A 22,688-nucleotide genomic window follows, 5' to 3' on the forward strand; every position below is an offset into this window, starting at 1 on the left:
CGAGCCCGATGTAAGAATAAATCGGTATATTTTCATGTTTATAGAGTTTTAAAAGAAACGAAAAATAAAACTCCATCGTGTCCCTTTTCGTAGTTTGTCCCTCGAACCCAAAAAGGTAGAAAACAATATCTGAGGGAGCCTCTTGACCATTTCGACTAAGGTTTACCTTTTTCGTAAATAGTGAGTCTTAGCCCGAAAAATGGGTAAATGTATATTGAGGTGACGTCAATTCATTTACTTTAACGAGTTCTAAATAATAAGTACTCGACAATATTTTCAATTTTCGGGAGTCAGAAAAGAGTTGAAAGGTGACTCCAAGGGGGTTCCTTTTTCGTTTATTTAAAGAGTCCGAAAAAGAGATAAAATATCATTCCTAGAATCGGTCAATAATAATCACTATTCACATTGAAGGCACCTATAACTGCACAAGAAACACACCCATCACTGATATTGAGAAAATATTAAAATATTACAAAAATATTTGATAAAATGACTTTAAAAAGTTATAAATAGGTAAAAGTAATTTCATTTTTTACCATTTTACCAAACTGAGCTCTGAAAGTGATTTTGTGCCCTAATTTCCTTGATTTTCCAATGGCTGTTGCGGGAGATCTGGGGTACCATTTCATGATCCATATGCGATAGGTAAGAACCTCATCCCTACTCCTACATTTCATTACCTTTTTATGCAATTTTAACAGTGAATTGTAAGCAAGAAAAGAGGATTTTTAAAATTTAGGTTGTCGATGGTCATCACAGGTATGGTCATCGGACCCGTGATGGTCACATTCGAGCCCAAAGGCTCACATCTTGCCATCGCATTGTTTTGAAAAATAGGCGCGATGGTTCCGAGAGAGAATTTTTGAGATTAAAAGCTCATTTTAAAGAAAAAATGTTGAATTTTATCCATGGAAAAAGCACCTAAAAGTGTTCAAATGTTGTTTGCAGGAGAAATATGGTCCTAGAGTGGAAAGAAAGAGGCCATGAGGCAGAGGCTCACCAAGAATCTCAAGATCCGGCATGTAGAAATGCTTTGAGGGATTATGGCCTACTAAAATTCTTCCAGACCACAGGGTTGAGGGCACAGATGGAGTTGCTACCTTATCTGATCAACCTTTGGGATGTAGATCGAGAGATCTTCATCATCAAAGGGAAAGAACTGGAACTGGAGGAAATGGACATCTATTTCATCACGGGATTATCCCGTCAAGGAGAAGCCATTCAACTCTTTGGATCTTGCCAAGGAGGTGAGAGTACCAGGAGTCTAGTCCATAGATACTCTCCTGGCGCCGAGATACCTAACGGAGGTAAGGTGAAGATTGCAACAATCACCAATAACCTCGTTCTGAGAACAATATTTTTCACCATAGCGCATGTATCTGGCATGCAAGCTCTTCATGAGGCTTCCAAGTCTCAGTTTCATTATGCTATTGCTTGTTTGACCCCCACTATCTTCAACTGGTGTGGAGGTATTTTGGTGAACATGAAGCACCAACTGACCAAGGGTAACCATGAAAACCTGAAGCAGTTCAGGTTTGGTTTCATACTTGTGACCTTCTTCTTGGAGTGAGTACCACTCTTCTGGTATCAATGGGAAGAAGTACCACATCTTGCCCCTCGAGATCCGAGGCTTGTGAGATGGAACCAACTCATGCCTCGAGGAGGCACAAGCTAACATATGCACTACCCACCATAGTTCTTTGCTTGGCTTGAACACCAATTACTTATGGTGGATGACTATGCTTATGTTGGCACAAATTTCAGAGGGGATCCAGATCTACCTCTACCACCAGGCGAACAGTGGGCCGACGTAGGTAAAAAATTGTTTTTTGAATTTTTTCAAGTTTTATGATTTTTTATGAGAGTGTAAACTAAGACTCAACTCATGATAAATGTGTATATGTGGGACTAGAGAGACCAGTAGGCATGTCGCTAATAGCACGGTGAGCTGCCCATCTGATAGTGGCTACAGATTGCGAGGAAAGGGCTGACCCCTTAGTCGAGATGGAGCAGAATTTGGAGGCCATCACTCGAGGGGTTCCATATTATGCCACTATCGACGATGTTCCACTGCGATGGAAGAGACACATAGTGGGAGTCTTTGCGAGACTGCCTTGGCTGCTAGGCTGAGTGATCAGAGCTGTCATGTGCTACCATGAGCACCGCGCAATTTGATAGTTCTTCTAATCTTTCATACATTTTGTATGCTTTGAAAGCCAAGTGTCTCAGAACGCTCTATTTTTTGACATTTTGATGTAAAAACTCCGGCAGACGTGATATATATATATATATATATATATATACATATATATAAAATATGTATGCATGTTTTATTTCTACTTATGTGTTCATAACATGATTCAGTTTTACAAATGACGCAAATGTCTATTAAGAACAAAATTTTCTAATGCATCAGTTAATGTATTTAAATTACGTGGAATATGTTGATATGTAATGTAATCAAAATCTCTTTCCAGCAATCTAACACGTAGATACATACACAATATTTGTGGATTTCTTACTGAATAATGATTGTTTAATTGTAACACGACAAGCTGTGAATCCAACTTAACAACTAAATCCATAATGACAAGAGCAATTGCTTCTGACAAGAGTTCAATAACTGCACTATACTCAGTGATATTATTGGTTGTTCGACCAAGGCAGATACCTTGTAAATTAATCAGCTTGCCATTAGGGTCATAGAGTACCGATGCTACGGAAGAGAGGTTTTGTGTGCTACAACAAGCACCATCAGCAAAACCAACTAAATGACCTGATGACATATGCAAATCGAGTGGAACACAGGGTAAGCAAAAAAACATATGTCTGTAAAGCAAACAAACACACCAAAAAATAAAATGCACACTAATTAATTAACATGCCAATGTACAATAGTTATCATACGAATTTCACGCATAATACTTTTTGAGATACAACCCACTACGAGGCTGTGGCAATGCATTTCCCTCATAATCACATAGCTCATAGGCGCCTTTCTGTAAGACACACTTGACAATGTAGGGCTTATGTGACATAGGTTCAAACTTTCCTACCCCCAAATTATCGTTGGCTTGATCATATAGAAGGACCAAGTCGCCCTCAGCGAAAGTGCGAGGATGAACGTTTTGGTCAAAATGAGCTTTGACTCATTTTTTTTGAGCTTTGATGACTATCGCAGCGATGCAATGAGTCTCGTCGAGTCTCTCAAGATACAGTAGCCACTCCTCTTTAGGCGAGGTATTTGGAAGAAGTTTGATAGCTAGCTTAAGTGAAGGGATTTCACATTCGATTGGAAGAGTTGCCTCTAAACCGTACACTAGCTGGAACAGAGTGAATCTAGTGGCCATCTTAGCAGAAGTTTAGTAAGCCCAAAGAGCTGAGAAAAGCATTAAATGCCAATATTTCTATGCTTCCCAATGGTACGCTGAAGCATAGTAATCAAAACCTTATTGACTGCTTCAACTTGGCCATTTGCCTGTGGATAATATGGAGTCGATCTATCATGTCGAAGGCCCAACTGAACGGTTAACTCTGCCATCATGTGTTGACGAAAATGTGATCCATGGTCAGTCATGATAGCTTGAGGGACACCGAAATGTGCTATAATGTGGTTAAAAAGGAACTGCATGACAGTAATACCGTCAGCATTGTATGTAGGCATCGCCTTGGCCCATTTCGTAAAATAGTCGATGACGACGATGATATAATCATGCCCCCTGGCCAAGTGAGGGATACATATCATGAAATCAATGCCCCATTTGGAAAATGGACCAATGGTAATTACTGGGTGTAGGGGTGCGTGTGGGGTGTGCTGCTTGTGATTGAAAATCTAGCATTCATGGCATTTTTGGACAGCTAGAATGCAATCTTTGAAGATAGAAGGCTAGAAATAACCGACGGGAAGGACCTTCTGAGCAGTGGCATATCCAGACATATGAACACCATAGGCACTAGAGTGGCAATCATTTAAGACCCACTTAGCCTCTTCAATGGTGAGACATCTGTGAAGGATAGAGTCCACACTGACCCGATACAAGGTAACACTGACGATCTGATAGGGTTGGGACTGATGCCGGCTACGACTCAATCAGATCGGGACAAATCAGATCAGAAGGTTTGGGTTTGGAGATTAAAAATGATGTCTCCATACCAGGGGTCAAGAGTGCTGATCAGAAACAAAGTTTCATTCGTATCTACTCAGTGAAATCGATTGGGGTGCTTGCAGATGGAAGAGCACATATTAACTCGACAAACATGAGTGATTTCTTTGATTTGGAAGCAGGGAAAATTTTAAGAACCCCCCCTAAATTTATAAATATAATAAATGGGCGAGTCTCCATGGTATATAGGAAAAATGGAAGGCGATTTTATCTATAATATAATATGTATATATAATTTTTTGGCGAATCTCTCACCAGGCATGGCGAATATTTTACTCAATTATAAAATTTTGTAAGATCTTGGCGAGTCTTTCACTAAATAATAAAACTTTGTAAAGTCCTAGTGAATCTTAGCATAGGCTACATGCTGGTTTAATTCCCCCATTTAAATAGGCTACATTCTAGGTGAATACCATGGGTCAATACCATGTGCCATTTTGGTGAATACCATGGGTCAATACCACGTGCCATTTTTATTTTTATTAATTCTAATATTAGGGTTAATAATAGTTTTTTTGCATGGTATTAATAACAATCTAGTCCATGGTATTTGTCCCATAGTATTTTGGCCATAGGTTTCACCTAAATATAACCCATTTTTTGAGTGTTCGTAAATATAAAGTGACTTATGGAGTAAATATAAAAAATATTTTATTTGTTTACCATACCTCTCATTTATTTATATTTTTATTAATTTACCATACCTCTTTTACAAATATGGTATTTGGCCCATAGGATTCACTTAAATAAAACCTCTTTCTTGAGCCTTCATAAATAGAATGAGGATTATGGACTAAATATAAAAAGAGGTTTTATTTATTTACGATACGTCTAGTTTATTTATATTTTTATTTATTTACCATACCTTTTGAGTAAGTATAAAAAGACGTTTTATTTATTTACCATACCTCCACTTTACTTGTATTTTTATTTGTTTACACCCTTACATGTATATAAGGTGACTTATGGAGTAAATATAAAAAATGTTTTATTTATTTACCATACCTCTCATTTATTTATATTTTTATTAATTTACCATACCTCTTTTATAAATATGGTATTTGGCCCATAGGATTCACTTAAATAAAACCTATTCTTGAAAATGGGCCAATGGATTCACTTAAATAAAACCTATTCTTGAAAATGGGCGAATGGAAGGTTGTAAGTCCTAATTTCAAGGGCTAAATTTACCTTTTTTACCCTCTCCCTTAAAATAAGGTGGGCTATTTGAGGTGATTTGTAAAAATGTACTGTGATACAAAATATTCGCCCACTAAAAATTTAAAACCCCTTAATTTCGCCAAAGGGCGAACATTCGCCCCTAAAATTATCCTTGTTTGGAAGCAACGAATTCCAAATCAAACTCCTGTAGGATGACGATCCATTTGGAGTATTTTCCCCCCAACAACTGACGAGTTAGTATATATGTCATGGGGTTGCAATAAAAAATTACGGTGGTTTTCTGTATAAGGATATAGTGTCGAAGCCTTTGGATGACATGAACCGCCGCCAAAGCAAGCTTCTCGACATGAGCATAGCGAGACACAATATCAAGAAGATTTCAGCTCAGATAAAAATCACATGCTCGTTTCCATCATCGTCATCCTAAATTAACACCATAGCAATAGTGTTATTAGTTACAACTAAATACAGGAAATAATCGTAGCGGTAATTGAGGGGATGCAATAAAGGAGTACTAATTAGGGCTTTCTTTAAAGCATTGAAGGATTCTTGGGAAACTTCATCCCAAATAAAAGGGATCCCCTTTTTAAGTAAGAAAGTATAACCTTTGGAAAGTTCAGTGTAATTCAAGACAAATCGATGCAGAAAATTGGCTTTTCCCTGCAAACTCTGCAATTGCAACAGTGATGAAGGAGGGAGTAGAGTGATTATGGCCTCAAATTTTAAAGGATCAATCCTAATTCCTTCACGAGACACCACCAAACCTAAGAGCTAGCTAGAATCGACACAAAACACAAAATTGTGTGGATTGAGACGGATATTGTAATGACGACATCGTAAAAAAATAGCTCTTAAGTGATCCGGATGGTCACAACGTTTAGCTGAATGAGCAGGTAGGTTGTCGAGGTATGGTTGAGTAATGTGTCAAATGTCATGGAATGCATAGGACATTGGTCGCTGAAAGGTAGCGCCATCATTCTTTAGACCGAAAGGAAGATTTTTTTAAGCAAAAGTACCCTAGGCACAGATAAAGGCCATTTTATGCTAATCGGCGAGTGAAATGTTAATCTTATTATAGCCAGAAAATCCATCCATGAAAGAAAAAATATCACTCCCTGTGCACTCATCGATGATCTGATCGATAAAGGGAGTAGGATAATTGTCCTTAGGACATGCGCGATTGATATCGCGGTAATCAACACAAACACGTATCGTACCATCCTTTTTGGAAACAGGGACAATATTAAATACCCAATCCATCAATGGAATAGGATAAATGAAACCTGCTTTCAAAAGCTTTTTTAATTCTGCTTTGATTGCAACAGCCTTTCGAGGGTGCACAGGGTGAAGCCGTTGTCAGACAGGCTTAGCACTAGGATAAGTCAGAATCTCATGCACCACTATGGTTGGATCGATACCGGGCATCTCCTCATATGACCAAGTGAAAACGTCTCAGAATTCTTTGAAAAGTTGAGTATAAATATTGATCTCATCTGGAGAACAAGAAACCCCAATATGGATGTTCTCGACAATGCCCGGTTTAATGGAAATGTCAAGAGGCATCATACCAGTGATGTTTCCCATATTACCCTCCGACAAGACTTCACGCACTCAGATGAGTGTCTAAATTGGAGGTATATGAGAATGAGAAATAGACACTTTAATACAGGAAGGCATCCCATCGAGGCTAGAGAGGAAGGAAGAACGATGATGCAGACTGTTCCATGGAACTTCATCTAGAGACATGACCTCCATGATACTCTTGTTAGTGGGGAACGTCTCGTTCAAGGGATCAGGAGAATCCCAAGAACCAAGCCAAGGGGATGTGGCATAAGTGTCCAAGTTCATATTGAAGATAATATGACTTTCTGAAGTGGCCATCGAAGCTAAAACAATTTCTTGATAATTTATCTCCAATGGACTTAAAGGCATAACATCACCAAATGAGTCAATTTGATCTTCGGTAGGGATAATCCAAGGATTCGAAGAACTCGAGATCATATTGGTTGAATGAACATTTGGAGGTGGGAGAGTAAAAGTACCCATTAAAGCAGAGTCTTTGAAGAGACCTTATCCCACGCTCTCATAAGGAATCTCAATATTACCCACATAAGGAACGTTACCGTTGGACGAACCAGAAGAAAAGAAAGACAATTGATCAACCGTGACTATTTTTCCTTCATGAGGAAAACGAAGTATGCATAACAAATAAGACACCACACAAAAAATGGCGTGAGTCTAGCTTCGCCCGAGAAGAAGGTTGTAGTTGAGATTGACATCTACAACTTCTACTTCTAATTCAACAGTCTTTCCTTCTAATGTAATCGGTAAGTCCATGAGAATACCATATAGTCGCGAACCTCTACCATCAAAGGCTTCCAAGGTGTTCAATGATTGGTTAAGAGGAGGAGAGCAAATGGCTTCCCAACACGAAACTAACATGATGTAGGTAGAGGCACTTTCATCAATAAACATTCGATGAATCATCTTTCCTTTGATAAGGACCTGGATTAAAAATGTGATCTGATGAGGAAGACGAGGTACATGATCCTCTAGATCGAAAGTAATCAGAATCAAATCAGAAGGATCGATAGCACCTATAGCATACATCAGTGACTTCTGCTACATTGGACAGGATTGAAGAACCTCCAAGGAAGACATCACCGAAGGTGCTTGAGATAAATCCTCAACAATATTTTAATGTTGCACAACTCTAGCATTTAGATTGAAAGATGACTTCCAAAGAACACTTTTAGGGGGTGGCCAGATGACGGATTCACTGTTAGGGCACTTGATATGGAGAAGACCAGAAGAGGATGGATTAGAAGTAGAAGGAGTATCAACAACTTCTTTCTCCATGGTCTGCTTAGATGTAGCTTGATAGTCCTTGGTTTGAGTAGCGATCGAGATAGGTGATGAACATTGCATCATGAACACTTGGGAACCTGATGAAGCAGAAGAGTGAGGTTGGTCTACCAATTGGGTATGTTGTGACGAAAAGGGTTCGTTTAAGACTTCTGGAGTCCCTTTTAGTATGTGACTAACTTCAGATCTTCAAGGACAATCCTTAGTGTAATGATCCTCCTCACATATGAGGCAAGGATACTTGGGCTTTCTTCGAGAAGCGTCATCAACATAAGACTTAAGAGGGTCCTATTTTGGGCATCGGATTTGGCCTTACCTTTGCCCTTATTCTTACCTTTAGAGGACTTATCTACTACAGTAGATTGGACAACATGAACCTTAGAGGTTTTACCAGGATTGGATGAATTCTTAGAGGGATTATTGGGACCAACGTTCGAGACCGATTTCCGCTTCGAAGAAGCTTTTGCAGGAGTTTGAGACATGGAACCAATCACACCGTCAACAAGTGGTGTATCTGGAGACTTCGATGTTGTCAGATCCAATGATGGTCTCAGAGCATCAGGTAAAATCTCATACAATGTGCCAGATTGCGAATAGACCAAGTCTAAATACTGGGCACAGGCGATAGCTTTCTCTTCTGTACCCATGGCTATGTCCTTAGCAATTTTGCGGACGAAGGATTTTGTGAACCATTCTGTTAGCAAGTAATCAACAATCTCAAACTTGATGAGGCGATGCCGACATCTCCATTCATGGATATGATCAGAAATGCGGGTCGCAGTGTCTTGCTTAAGTGACGTAAGAAAATGGGTTCTAGTTTGATAGTGAACTGACAACTTGAAATGAGTGAGGAAAGCCATATCGATAGAGTTGAAGTCATCGTAGGTACCTCGAGGAAATTCGATGTACCACTTTGGTAGCAACAACTGTGAGATTTCTTTGGGCTTGTGGATCCTCCTTCGCTTCTCCCTCGAATTTGGGGCAATCGCTTGGAATCTTTGATGGATCTGGAGGCCAATATGACGAATGAAGAATGGTATCATTTGTAAGCCTCAAAACATCAGGCAACTCCAATGTAGCCAAGAAAGGAAATTTCATGTTAAATGGCATATAAGGCCTTTGAGGAGACCCAAACTACGAAGCCCATCCTTGTTGGTAAGGGTTTTGCCCCCATAGTGGCGGATTTTGTCCATATGGATCTGATTTTGTCCCCACTGAGTGTTACCTTACCCATAAGGAGGATTCCGTCCTGGGTAGGTTTCATACTACCCTGCCATAGGCTGCTGATGAGCATTGTACACAACATACAGGTTATAAGGTTGTTGAACCTACTGACCCTGGACATAAGGATTTTGAACTTGCTGCTACAGGGGTTGACCTTGACCTTGCAAAGGTTGAACTTGATGATACACATATAAGGCTTGCTGCTACGAAGGCTAACCTTTTTGCCAAAAAGGTTGGCTTTGCTGCTGTAAAGGTTGTCCCTGTGGCTGCAGAGGTTGACCTTGCAAGGACAAAGTTTGGGAGGACTGCTGAACAAACTGCATCTGCATCTGCAAAGTTTGCTGCGACTATTGCAAAGTTTTCCCTTGTGATTGTAGCAGTTGTACTTGCTGCTAAAATGCCTACCCTTGCTGCTACAAAGATTTTCCTTGCTGCAAGGAAGGCTTCCCTTACTGTTGCAAAGGTTTTCCTTGTTGCTGCAAGGGTATCTAGACAGTTCCTGGGGTTATACCCTAAGGGTATTGATAGTTCCTGAATAAGATCTGACCATATCCACCAGGCACAACGGATTGGCTAGGTTGAACATAAGGCCCAACTCGAGGAATGTAAGGTAGATTTACCATAACTTGCAAACTATATGGGACATAAGCCGATTGGAATGGGACCTGAGCCATATATTGCTGCTGGTATTGGATGTTAAATGACCCAGATGGACTAGCAGGGTTAGGAATAACGCCATAAAAGGGTTGATTCATTCCAACCATGTGAGTTTGTAATCCACTCACACTGGTTTTGCCAGTCATAACGGGGATATTTGGATCTTGCCCCCCATGCGTGGCACAGTTTGTCCACTTGCTAGAGGGATAGAAGAACTTTCCGAGACCTGACCTGAGACTATTAGTTGAACTAGAAGAGCGGTCAAAACGACGAAACAGGTTGAGACGAAATGGTAGGTTGAATCAAAGTTGAAGTGACGCAGTTTGCACAATCGGCTGAGAGGTCCTGTTTTGAATGAACAGACCTGACGTAGGCATGGCGTCAGAAGACTAGATGGCACTCTGATACAATGATGAGGCACTAGGAGTGCTTGAAACCAACTGAGCTAGAGAGGTATAACCATGCAGAAATATGGGCTCACTAAACTCAGGATAGGAGAGAGACGAGACTCTTCCCATAAAAGGGAAGCCTTCTCGAGGGAACTCATATCCCTGCTCATCATCTACGTGAGGAGTGTGGGTAGTGGAAACTTCCAAATGACTTGGAGAGGACACTGGGATCTCGCCTTCTGACTCCTAGATGGAAACAACTGGCGACGAGGAACCAAAGATGTATGAGGAGATAACTCCAAAGGAACACCACACCGATCGTATGGATTGTTCGGACGTTGTGGAGAATGTTAGGTTCCTATACCAATAGGAGTCATAATTTTGAATGACTAAGGTTAAGCCTTGTAATATTGTACATACCTTTGCTTTCTACAAATGTTTTCCATATTATTTAAAAATTAAAAATGTAAAGAGGGTATGTCCTAAAAGAAAATCAAAGGACAAAAAGAAAAAGAGAAGGTCAAAAAATGAAAATATATGAACCCCAAAAAACAAAAAGAGACCATGAAAGTGTGAAAGTCTAAATGCCACTACTATTTACTTTTATGAATAATAATGATTTTGTGCAGCTTGTTATTCATGCCACAATCCATGGTAATCAAACTGTTTAATCTTGATTATATCATGCTTTGAATTTTATGTTTATAGTTAGAGAATAAAATCTGACCAAACAACTTAATCTTGGTAGATCAGTAGATAGGTAGAGAAATAAAAGGAGCTCATCAGTTTAATCTGAGCCCTTGGAAGACATAAGGTTAGAAGTAGATAGCTTGTTTTATAAAAGAAAAGGTAGAATAAGGGTTTGCTAGCCTAAATGCACCTATATAAATGAAGAAAAAATGTTACGGTAAGTAATGGTTAAGTAGAAGAAAGGTTGCTGAAATATAAAGTTGATTGGATAAAAGCACATTTATCATGCTTGACTATATGCTTCAATGTGCATGAGCAGTAAAGAAAGTAGGAACAATGGTTTATAGCTTGATTTAATTAACTCCCCCTCAATCATTTCACCCCTTTACTTACTGATTTCCCCATTCAGAAGTAAGTTCTAGTACTTAAATCCTTCAAGTCATAAAGGCTCAGAGCATTTATCTGGCTTTTGGAGGGACCAGACCCTCAGCTTAATGACTTATGGACCTCAAGTGTTATAATCCCCTTCATAAAATTCATCTCCCTTCATTTCCCCTCATTATCCTAACAAAACCCCTTTTCCTAAGGTTAAACTTCATTTACCTAGGAAAAAGTAAATAACCCCATGTTAAATTCCCTTTCACTCAAAAAACCCATAAAAAACAATTTATCCTGAGTATTAAGTGTATGTAAATAAAATGTGCAAAAATTGCATTTAATTTTATGCTTAAGGGTATATTCACTCTACCAATTTCATATTAATTTTTAACTTAATTATATAAATCCCAAAATAATTTTTCCTGTATATTAATAAAATCCCCTATATAAATATTCCCACCATTAGTTTTAATATAAACTATATAATATACCCCAATCCTGACAAAACTCACTTAATTTACCAAATCTCGGTAAACCTATGTTAATCCCGTCATTAAGTTCCACCCGATCCCCTAACCTCATGTTTAACCCCATGTTAATCACAAACCACTGTGATTAAGGCCCCTAGGCCCCCCCTAAACTCTTGTTCATTTCCTCTGTGCGAGTTTGCCACCCAACTACCATTTGATCAACCGCGCCCTCATCCGACAGTCCACAGCCATATCGGCTTCACCCGATGACTGATCATTACCTGCTTGATAAAGCAGTTTTTCGCGACCCCTCCTTTGCTACGTGTCAAGCGTAGAAGCAGATCGGGCGACCTCACCCAAATACCGCCTCCTCAGAAAAGTGGTGCGATGGCTTGGGAAAACCACCTCCCTGCCAACTCGATAACTGCTCACTGTTCATTTGAAATCACCCGCCAAAAAGTGACTGTTGGCAATAAAAAAGGTTGAGAATCCCTTTTCCGTCTTTTTTCACTTGAGCTCTTTGAAAACCTGTGCAAACCAGAGTTATACCTGCCACCATGAAGACCACCAATTAACCTCAATTTTGCCCTCAAAGAAGCTACAAAGACCACATTCAAGGATATCAGATCCCCTTTAACCTGCCAAAGTCTCCCTGAACACCAATTCCACGCTTTCACCTAAACTCCAGGTATTTAGAGATAGACCACCAAACACCCCTTCCAGTTCAAAATATTTTGTCTTTAAAGCATTATAAGTAAGTAAGTTTAATTAGAATCACTTCACCAGGCTAAAAATCCCTGGAACCCTCGTGAAAACTTCTAGATTTACCATAGACGTTTTGGTATAAACCCCCAAAGCCTAATATAAATCCACAAGAACTGAATTATGGCTGCCCCAGTCTCCATGGATGTCAGGCCAGTATCAACTACCCATTTAGACCTTGACCACCCTGGCAGACCTAGATTTCCAAATCAAAGATACAGTGACATTCCAACCCTTGCTCAAAATCCATTGCTTAAGAAAGGACAAATACCTCAACCACACTAACGATATTGGTCTCTGGGAGTCCAATTTACCTAAATACCAGTTCCCAGAAGTGCATGTTTTCCCTGAAATTGTGCACCTGTACCATGCCCATTACAGTCCTAGTGAAAAATTTGTAAGGTCCCCAGATCGACAAATCCTATTTTACATTACAACTAAGTCAATTAACGAAATGATCCAAGTTCAACTAGGTCCTAACCTCACCCCACTCTCCATTGGGGATTTTCTAGACCAGTATTCTAAACTGAACTCTGCTACGTTAGCCCAAGTTTTCCAAACCTTCATTAGAGAGGAGAAGTACATTCCTATAGATACCCCTCCATATGTTGCTGCCATTTTCTCTGAGAGGGGCAGACAAGTTATAGCTATGATATCCTGTGTCCTTGGCTACACTACAAATGAATTCATTGATGAGATTATACTTGCCTTTTTTTCCATTTTCACCCAAGGACAACCTCCTGCCATTATGTAGAATTATGCCCAGTTCATTGCTAAAAGAAAGCATGAACAATTCACTAGGATGAAAAATGAAAGGGTGTTTAAATACTCCTCAGTACTTTACCACTTATTTTTGTATTATCATTTAGAGAAATTCCCCTTCACTATCAAGAAGCTAGATACCAAAGGCTAGCCTAGATCAGTCATTTTCTGGACCCCATTATTCCATAAATATTGTTCCCCATACCCTTACATAGAGTTCACTGACTCTTTTGTCCATCCAGTTGTAACCATGTTGACAGGGAGCCCTCCCCCAAGAATAAGCCCAGAGATGAAAAGAGTACTCTAACTATCCAAGCAAAGCAAAGTGGGGGATTGGTATCTCTACCAAAATCACACTGAAATAAGGATCTATGGGTGCCATCTTGCCCCATACAAACTGCCCAAATACCTTGCCATGAGGTTATTTTCCCTAGAATATTACAAACATATATTAAATTCAGATGAGGTCAACTTTGTTTCAGCAAAGAAAAAGGCTCAGTTCAAAATCAAAGACCAGTTAGGCCCTTTCAATTGTAATTCTAGGGAGGCAGGAAAGGAAGCAGATGAAATTTTGCAACAAATGAAGTTTGGGAAAAGTTTCATGTGGAGGTATGACCCCCAAGAAATTATAACCAAAAAGAGACAAAAGGTCAAATTGGGACCTTTCATCCATCACCCTATACCACAAATTGAGATGTATTCCAACCAATCTGAGTGGTTGGAAAACACTCTCATAGACAATGATAATGCAAAGGTTGATGTAGAAAACACCTTATTTGATCTAGAAAAGCAGCTTGATGAAAGCCCATTCCTGCATGTACCAGAACTAGAAGGAACTATGAGTACATCTCATATCTTGTATACTCCACAGAATGAGTAGAAGAACCCTAAAAGAAATAGAAAAGAAGCCTCCAACTCAGGTAGGGACACCTCCAATGTGCAATGTTAAGCCAGCAAGAGTAAGAAACCTAGGCCCAATCCTATTTCAGAACAGGAAAACATAGAAGGCTCAGTAGAAATAATTTATGCTGAGCCAGATTAGAGCAAAGGCACAACTCCATCTGGGGAAACACAGGGGCCATTTACTTCTGAAACTCAGATTTTGGAAAGACAGTTCAGTGTGGAAGTCTCCTCATTTTCCAAACCTACTGATAGGGAAAGGGGCATCAAAGACAGGTTTAAGGAGATTAAGCAGAGAAATGAGCAACTAAAAGAAGAATCTTATGCTCAATACCTCAGGCTCACACCACCTAATCAAAATAGGTTGATGTAAGATTTTGACATAAAGGAAGGAAAGTTGCAGATGTCCTTCATACAGTCGACTGCACAAAAACCGAGGACAACCATTGACTTTAAGAAGATTGATTTTGAAGTATTGGCAAGGGATATTCATCACATTGACCAAATTTAGCTACACAAGCAGGCTGGATAGATGATTTACTCCACCCTCACTAGGAAGGCTATGGCTGCACATCAATTGCAGAGTTCACTAAAAAACATAACAGCCCAGTATCAGTTGGAGAAGGCCTCCTCACAAGCCAAGGACACCATAATCAAGTCGTTGGAAGACTTGGAAATTGAGTTGGGACATGATCCCAAAGACATCAAGGCAATAGAGAAATTAATTAAAAATAAAAATGATGACATTGCTGCTCTTAAAAAACAGTTGAAAATACCCCAACTACAACGTCCCCAGACACAAGGAATCTTGGAGACCCAAGCCAGGCATGAAGAGTTGATGGACTTAGTCCTACAATTAAATGATCATTTAAGAGAAATAGAGAAGGAATTGCACACTTCCATCCAATTGAAGCAGACTGATATTGCCACTACCTCAGTTGATCCGGATTTAAACAGGAACGCAACAAATTACAGAGATAACCATATACAAAAAGATGCAGCGGAAATAATACTTCATTTCATTAATGGAAAATACTGAAATATGCTTACAACCAGAAATGGAAATAAACCAGCTAGGGCGATGGTAGCTTATCTCTGAGAAAAGATGTGATGGATACATGCCTCTGAACTGTGTTACAATGAGGCTCAAAGGCCTATTTATTGTTGAGAAACAATGGAAAATCCTTAACATTCCAAAACCTAACCCTAGGAGATGAAACGCCAAACTGTGGGCCCCGTTTGGTGTAAATTGGTACATCAACTTCCCGGGGTCGTATCTTTGGCATATGATCTCCATTTGACGCGTACAATAGCTCATTAGAAAGATCTATCCGAGCACTATCATTGTTGGAACGGGCAACATCGGTCCATTCCATGGACCCATGTTGTCCTCGGATTCCCCAAAAAACGTCGTTTAGGGCCTCAAAACGGCTCCGGAAGTTCAGGACCCGAAAAACTACTAAAAATAGTAAGTTGTGCTACAATTAAGGAAACTGAAAATGCTAAGAAAGACAATGGTGGGGGTCCAGGTGGACTTGGCAGGTGGCCACCAATATCCACCTGGATCATTCCTCCCCCCTTAGGAAGCAATGGTCCCCATTGCGTTGAGATCCTCCATGAGATGAGGAAACTTCTGCTGAACTTGTTCCCTAGTGAGCCACTTGCCCTGCTGAAGGAGTTGGCCTGCTTTGACAACTCGATACAGTTGGATATTCTGTTGGCGAGTGTTCTTGATCTGTGTGTCCATGATCCGATCAGTTGCAGCTTGTTCCATGCAATCTGGATTTAATTATGTGGGTTTGAGCTGTTCTACAATGTCGGATGTGTCTAGCAATGGTGGAAAGTATGGCCGAAGGCGTTCCACATTGAACACTGGGTGCAGGCCAAGGAATGGGGGAATGCTGAGCTCAAATGCATTGTCTCCCATAGCCTTAGTAATGGTGTAAGGACCATATCGGAGTGGTCTCAATTTCCGATAGGCTCCAGTAAGGCGTTCCTTTTGCAAATGCAACCAGACTTTGTCGCCCACCTGAAACTTCTGTGGCACCCGGTGTTGATCATGTCGCTGCTTGTACTTGGCATTTGATTTCTCAAGAATGTCATGGACCTGCTGGCGAATATGTTGGATGCGCTCAATGAAGCTGGTGGCCTTATCTGTTTCGGACTGGACATGAGCTGAATTCATGTGAGTAGCTGCAAGTGGCATGGCCACATCAATGGGGCATAGTGGCTGGAATCCCAAACCCACCTGAAAAGGGCTATGGCCAGTGGAGCTGTGAAGAGCTCGGTTGTAGTTGTGCTGAACATAGGGGAGGCTCTCATCCCATGTGCGTGGATTCTTTGAGTTATACATGCGCAGAATGTGCACAATCATCCTGTTGACAACCTCTGTCTGGCCATCAGTTTGAGGATGGAAGGCTGTGGACTTCGTGAGTTTGGTGTCCAGCATTGACTAGAGACTGGACCAAAATGTGCTGAGAAACCGACTGTCCCAATCTGAGATGATAGACTGTGGGATCCCAAAGTGCACCCACACTCGTTCAAAGAAGAGTTTAGCAGTGGCTTCTGCTGTGATATTCTTCTTGCAGGCCACCATAATGGCCATCTTCGAGAACCTGTCGACGACCACAAAAACACAGTCATTTCCATGCTTAGTGGAAGGAAGGCCTGACATGTAATCCATGGAGATGGATTCCCAAGGTCGACTAGGGGTAGGCAACGGGGTATAGAGGCCGTGCTTCTTAATGGTCGGTTTGGCAATGGCACAGGCAGTACATGATCGGATGTACTTCCCAACATCCTGTCGAAGATTCGGCCAATAGAAATAATTTTGCAGTACTGCCACTGTTTTCTCGACCCCGAAATGCCCAGCAGCCCGACTGTAGTGTGCTTCCCAAATCATCTTGGCACGCTCGCTTGAAGGAACACAAAGGTGACCGAGGTGGCATAATAAGGCATCCTGGAGGTGAAAATCTGCAACATGCCAACCCTCCAAGAGTGCCTGGTATGTGTGGCCGAATTCTGGGTCGTTTTTGTAGAGAAGTGGCCAATCAGAACTCTCGTGCCCACAAGAGTTGAGCACGGTGGTTAGCGCCATGATCGGTGGCCGACTGAGGCAATCTGCAACATTATTAGTGCTGCCCTTTTTATACTTGATATTCAAGTGAAACTGTTGCAGGCATGTAGACCACTTCTGATGGCGATCATTCTGCAATTTCCCTTGGGTTTGTATGAACTGCAAAGGTCAGTGGTCTGTGTGGATGACCGTTTCCTTCCCTAAAATGTAATGCTTCCATTGTCGGCAGGCCTGTACAATGGAATACATCTCTTTATCATAAGTGGGGTACTTCCGTACTGTGTCTGAAAGTGTTTCACTGTGATATGCCACTGGATGTCCATGTTGAGTAAGGACTGCCCCAATAGCATAGTCAGAGGCATCTGTCTCGACCTCAAATGGTTGTTGTAAATCTGGTAACGCGAGCATTGGTGCCGTGCAGAGGCGATCCTTCAACTCCCTGAATGCCTTCTGTTGAGATTCAGACCAAAAGAATTTTGCTTTCGCCCCGCCCTTGGTGACTTGACTCAAGGGCCAAGAAATATGAGAAAACCCCAACACAAACCTGCGGTAGAAGTTGGTAAGACCTAGAAAGTTGTGGAGCTCTGTTAGAGTGGTTGGAGAGGGCCAATCCCGAATTACTTGGATCATGGCTGGATCAACATGCACCCCCTGTTCATCAATGATGTATCCCAAATACTGAACCTGGGTCATGCCAAAAGTGCATTTCTCCAAGTTGGCACATAGCTTGTGTTGCCGCAGTGTTTGGAGAACCTGTCGGATGTGGTGGAGGTGCTCTTCCCAACTCTAGCTGAAGATCAGAATGTCATCCAAGTATACTACTACAAAGGAGTTGGTGAATGGCCGCAAGATGTCATCCATTAGCCTCATAAAGGTTGCAGGAGCATTCGTCAATCCGAAAGGCATGACCAACCATTCGAAGAGGCCCTCCTTGGATTTGAAGGCAGTCTTCCACACATCGGAGGGTTCGATTGGTACCTGGTGATATCCTGACTTCAGATCAATCTTGCTGAAATATTTCGCCCCCTTTAGTTGGTCTAGGAGGTCATCAATCCGCGGGATTGGGTACCTATTACAGACAGTGATCTTGTTCAGCGCCCGATAGTCAATACAGAGTCTCCACGTCCCATCCTTCTTCTGTACCAACACGATCGGGCTCCCACAGGGCGATGAAATCGGACGGATGTGACCTTTCTGCAGGAGCTCCTGAATCTGCCTCTTGATTTCATTGTTCTCCAGAACGGAGCGCCGATAAATTGGTCCATTGGGTAGCGGCGCACCTGGGGTCAGATCGATGGAGTGCTTGACTTGACAGTGCAGAGGAACCCCTGCCGGGGAGGTGAAGATGTCCTCGTACTCCTCCACAACCTTGTCCATCTGTAGTTGTCGTGCAGAGGGTCCTCGTTTGGAGGCCACAGCCACTGTCTTCTTCTTTCCTTGAGGGCGTATCATCAGGAAAACAAATTTCTTGGTTTTGGAAATGATCTTACTGCATTGTTTTGCAGTAATCAAAGAGATGGCGGTAGGTGGTGCTACCTCTGGTATCCTGAACAACTTATTTCCCAATGTAATAATAATAGCACGGGGCCTTGATTCATACACAACATCTCGCTTCCACAAGTATGGTTGTCCTAGTAATACATCACAAACTTCAAGGGGAGAAATGTCACACAATACCTCATCCGTGAAGGGCTTGATGTTGTATGGAAGGCGACACTGCTGGCTCACGCGAAGATCTCGTCCTTGGTGAAGCCACCCAATGGTGTATGGTTGTGGATGTGCTGTGGTCGGTAAGCCCAACCGCTTCACGACCTCTGCCAAAATGAGGTTCTTTTGACTCCCGCTATCAACAATGAACTGTATCGGGGAGCCCTTTACCCACATCTGGGAGTGGAAGAGACGCTCTTCCTCCTCTGGATCTTCGGGTTCATTTTTCTGGATCTTTGCGGTAGCAACAATGGCGCTGGGATCTGCATCAATGATCTGCTTCCCTTTTTCATACCCCTTATCGGGTTCTGACTCAGAGTCGGAACATGCATTTGATTCTGAAACCTTTAGCTCAGCCACCAGTGACTGCTTGGCCCGACACTCACTTGTGTTGTGAGTGGAGCTCTTATGGAACTCGCACCATTTTCCAGTGTCCTTTCTCGGCTTCGCGGCGTTGTTCTTTGCTTGCAGCTTCGGCTAGTTGTCTTGGGCTGTCTCGCCTTGGCTTTGTCCTTTGTTCTGTGGTTTAGGGGCACCTTTCCCCTGCTTTGGATTCGCAGATCCAAAGTCTCGCTTCTTTTGTTTAAACTTCTGCTCGACCTTGACGGCATATCGGTATGCTGTGCCGAGCGAGGGGATGTTTAGGAATTTTATTTCTTCCTGGATGTTTGTGCAGGCAACCACGGTATTTGAGTATCAAATGTTGCTCCGAATCCTTGATACCCAACTTTGTGCGAAAGGTATGGAAAATATTGGTGAACTCCGGCACGTCTTTGTCCCTTCCCTGCCACAGCGTGGTCCACTTTATGTATTCATCCTCATAGCTTCTGACAGGGTAGTACTGCTCCTTGATGGCATCCCAGAACGAATCCCAGGTGGGTGCGGCTGAAAATAGTGAGCCAGTACTTTCATCCTTCTGCTCGCAGTAGGTTTCCCACCAGTCCTTGACGTGGGGGGCTGCTTTGAGAAGAGAAAAAACAATCTTTTCCCGACTCGAAAATTCATGAACAAAAAAATAACCCTCTAGCAGATTTAACCATTTATCTACGGCATCTGTGTCTATCTGACCCTCGAATATGGGGATTTCAAAATTAACTTGTACCTTAAAGGGTGTGGCGTTTCCAGAGTAGTTGCTGGAAGCCGATGCATTGCTTCTGGGTAGCCGCTGAAGGATCTGGGCAAAGCTGTCCATCATCGCATTCCGTTGTCGCTCGAGGGCTTCTTTGAGCAAGATTTTGATGGGATCTCCTGCCCCCTCGTCTTTCTTCTCGTCCGCCATGGGAGGCCGTCGGGATTTGCGAGGCTGGTCTTGCAAAGGTTCAACCAGTTCAAGCCCTAACTCCTTATATCCCGACCTTGTTGGGGACATGCAAAGAAAAACAGAGAAAAAGCAGACTGCTCTGATACCACTAATCCGGATTTAAATAGGAACGCAAAAAATTACAGAGATAACCATATACACAAAGATGCAGCGGAAATAATACTTCATTTCATTAATGGAAAATACTGAAATATGCTTACAACCAGAAATGGAAATAAACCAACTAGGGCGATGGTAGCTTATCTCTGAGAAGAGATGTGATGGCTACATGCCTCTGAACTGTGTTACAATGAGGCTCGAAGGCCTATTTATTGTTGAGAAACAATGGAAAACCCTTAACATTCCAAAACCTAACCCTAGGAGATGAAACACCAAACTGTGGGCCCCGTTTGGGGTAAATTGGTACATCAACTTCCCGGGGTCATAACTTTGGCATATGATCTCCGTTTGACGCTTACAATAGCTCATTAGAAAGATCTATCCGAGCACTATCATTGTTGGAACGGGCAACATCAGTCCATTCCATGGACCCATGTTGCCCCCGAATTCCCCAAAAACGTCGTTTAGGGCCTCAAAACGGCTCCGGAAGTTCAGGACCCGAAAAACTGCTAAAAATAGTAAGTTGTGCTACAATTAAGGAAACTGAAAATGCTGAGAAAGACAATGGTGGGGGTCCAGGTGGACTTGGCAGGTGGCCACCAATATCCACCTGGATCATCAGTGGATGCCATCACAACAGTCTCAACAGTCGTTCCTTCTACATTAGCAACCTCATTGACTCCAACAGCTCCTATGGCCAGAACAGAACAGGTTTCATCACAGTCTACATCAGCAGCAGGTACATCAAGGGAAGAGGTAGCAAAATTGGTCAGAGCCATGGAGGAAATGTCCATACAGGCTACAGAGATGAATACGATGAAGGAAAAGATGACAAGCTTGGAAACAGATTACATGCTTGCCAAGATCATGCACAAGGAAGAAGTGCAGAAAGCTACTAGAATGAATGAAAGCTTAAAAGCCATGGAGAAGGACCTGACACTAAAGGAACCTCTTGGGAAAGCCAAGGAACTATTATGGGCCAATATCATTGACTCTGTTAATGATATTTGGCCATCCATTCAAGTAATTTTTGAACAGATAGATCTAATAAAGATAGTTACAGAAGTTATCCAAAGAGTCAAGGAAGAATTAGGAGACATGCCTGAAGATGCAACCAGACTTATCAACTTCCTCAATAGTAAAAACAAGTATGAACTTCAGGAATTGGAAATAGAAGACAGGACAGAAACCATTTTGGAGGTGAGAAAGGTCCTTTCCAAGAGAAACTTAATGTTAAACTTGGAGGACAAGTGTCAAAATATCCAGGTAATAGTTGATAGATTTATGCCCAAGTTTCAAATTTTGAGAGAGAAAGGGTTACCTAGTCTCTTGGTCATAAATGACAAGCTCATGACACAACAGGATTATGACAGCAAAATCAGGGAGCTAGGTAAAGAAAATTGCCAATACATCATCAATAAAGGCATTGCCAATAAGCAAGGTTCTTTACCAAATGTTTGAAAACTTGTTTTTCCTTTGGCATGAGGTAAAACACTTATTCATCACTAAGATTACTTTTGCTAAGTACACCGAGGTAGATGAAATATATAAAAGGATGTTGAAAATAACACTACCTAATACTGAATGGTGGAAAAAATTGACTGATTTACTGTAAGAAAATTGCAGTAAAAAAGTAAAAGCAAAACACCCAGGTGAAAAGATAAGGATAGGCCATCAGGGTCAAAGAGTATAAGTGTCGAAGAGTATCAGATGAAAGCCAAAAGTAAATGAAGCTTCCAGTGTAAATGATCAAACAACAAAGCAACATAAAGGGCTAAAACCAAACTATAAACGCTAGCAGTACCACAATAAATGGGACAACATGAAAGCAGTTCAGTAGCTGTCTCTATCTTCTAGCAAGAAGATATTGTATTTCCTAGATTAAATCTCAAGTTAGTTTGAGATATTTTGTAATAATTTCTATATAAATACTTCACAATTCGAAGTATATAGGGTGGATTCTTAGACATTTCTATAGACTTCTTGATCAAAATACAGTAAAGCTATTGTATCATTGACTAAGCCAGCAAGCTGGATTGATGA

The 22,688-nt window shown here is 41.4% G+C and overlaps 1 pseudogene; it reads right to left on the reverse strand.

The window, feature by feature from the left end:
• Window positions 1-9,308, reverse strand: part of LOC149194074 (beta-1,6-galactosyltransferase GALT29A-like) — a 53,205-nt pseudogene extending 43,897 nt beyond the window's left edge.
• Window positions 9,309-22,688: the final 13,380 nt, after the last annotated feature.

The sequence above is a fragment of the Pinus tabuliformis genome, chromosome 2_2 (genome assembly GCF_031772625.1).
Source record: "Pinus tabuliformis cultivar Carrire ecotype Pingquan chromosome 2_2, CPIR1, whole genome shotgun sequence".
Taxonomy (NCBI): Eukaryota; Viridiplantae; Streptophyta; class Pinopsida; order Pinales; family Pinaceae; genus Pinus; species Pinus tabuliformis.